Raw genomic sequence first — 1,966 nt, 5'->3', positions numbered from 1 at the left:
GTATCGAACCTTTGGCGGCGCATATTCGAGACAATCCGGATATCTCAGGGTTAAACGCATATTCGCAATCACATAAGGCGGCCCTGTACGCAGACGATATCCTTCTAATCATCTCAAAACCCCTCACCTCCCTACCAAACTTATTCGACCTACTAGACAGATTCTCAAAAGTCTCTGGATTCAAAATAAATAAATCCAAATCTGAAGCTCTAAACATCAATCTTCCTAGACATACAGAGAAGCTATTAAAACTGAACTTCAAATTTAACAGGCAAAAGCATTCTATAAGATATCTGGGGATTCGCATCACAAAAGATGCAAAAAGCATCTATAACGCAAATTATCCCAACCTAATTCGGACATTAAAGAAAGACCTATTCCGATGGTCCTCCAAGAAAATCTCTTGGACAGGTACAGAGTTCCCCGTATCCTATATCTCTTCCAGACATTACCAGTGCCACTCAAACTGAAGGATATACTCTCGCTTCAGTCTGAAATATCTAAATTTGTCTGGAAAGGGAAAAAACCGAGAGTCAATAAATTAAATATGAAAAGACCTGTCATAGCGGGAGGCCTAGCAGTACCCTGCCTGTTATCATACTATAAAGCGGCTCAATTAAGTCACATTATTCAATGGCATTCCGACCCTAAATTGAAAAGATGGGTGGAATTGGAAGGTGCTGCTTGTTCCCCATTGGAGCTTAGCAGCCTGATTTGGCTACCTAAAAACGCACGGAAACACACTGCTCTGCCGCTCACCTCAATGACCAACTCTATATCGATCCGGGAAGCATCAAAATTGAAGAACTCACTCACATCGGGAAACTCCCTGATGTCCCCTATTTGGAATAATCCCAGGTTCGCGCCCGGCCTAGTAGGTGGTAATAGTTCAATTTGGAGATTTAAAGGATACCTTAGAATTAAAGACCTGGAGGGTTATAATCTAAAAATCAAAACATTCGGCCATATTAGATTAGAAAAAGATATACCCCATGCAGTATTTTTTAAATACCTCCAGCTCAGAGCATTTTACAACAAATTCGCCCCATATCCCCCCCTGACGAAATTCGAAAAGCTCTGTCGGGCTGAAACCGACACTAAGGGACTTATATCAACAATATACGGAGAAGTGGCCGATTCTATAACTTCAAGTCGATAAAAGAGATTTTAAAGCTGCAGTTCAGTCTTTTTTTATTTTTTTTATTTATTTTTTTACTTCAATAGTCATGTGGACAATCTCTAATTACCTAAAGAATTGCATAGCTGCCGGTCAATTCGTTCTCCGTCTATTGATCGGCAAAGTTTGGCGACATCTTTAAATATGGGGAATGTAAATCGTTGCTATAGGAACAAGCATGCTTGTTAAAATAGAATACAAGAAAATTGGTCTTTCAAAGTTGTTTTTTTTTAAATAGAAAATGCTAAAAGTATTTTTGAAGTGAAACTTCTTTAGTGGCACCTATTCTGATGGGGTAAAACTGGAGAGTTGGGGGCGAAATGTGAAACGGAAGTGACATCACGGCTCCCCATCCCCCTCCCCCCACACGCCTGCTGTGACATGCGCCACTCCTAACGGCCGCCGCTCCCCCCACACACTCGCTGTGACATGCGGTGGCGATAGCCGCCGGCGCCGCTCCTAGCGGCTGCCATTCCTCCCACATGTCCGCCGCCGCTCCTAACTGCCGCCGCTGCCCGCGCCCGCTGACATGCTGCGCATGCGCGGTAGTCTTGGCGACGCTCATGGACGCCACGGCTCGGAGACCTCTATGCGCTGCCGGTTGAATGAGGAGGACGGCTTTCCCCCCTCCTCCTCCTCCCCCACTCAACATTTACTCACCGCTGCCACAGCTCCTGATGAGCGCCGAGATCCTGCACTGGTGCGGCTGCGCCGAGCTGCTGCTGCTCTCCGCGGGGGCCCTCCACGTTAAGGAGTTCTCCAGCTTTGAGGCCGGCGCTGCCAACCAGC

The 1,966-nt window shown here is 46.0% G+C and overlaps 1 pseudogene; it reads left to right on the top strand.

Moving 5' to 3' along the window:
• The first annotated feature begins 1,782 nt into the window (after positions 1–1,782).
• The window catches only part of LOC142469210 (sec1 family domain-containing protein 2-like), a 1,869-nt pseudogene continuing 1,685 nt past the window's right edge, over positions 1,783–1,966 (top strand).

Source organism: Ascaphus truei, chromosome 18 (assembly GCF_040206685.1).
Source record: "Ascaphus truei isolate aAscTru1 chromosome 18, aAscTru1.hap1, whole genome shotgun sequence".
NCBI classification, from domain to species: Eukaryota; Metazoa; Chordata; class Amphibia; order Anura; family Ascaphidae; genus Ascaphus; species Ascaphus truei.
This window is presented reverse-complemented; position numbering and strand designations above follow the sequence as displayed.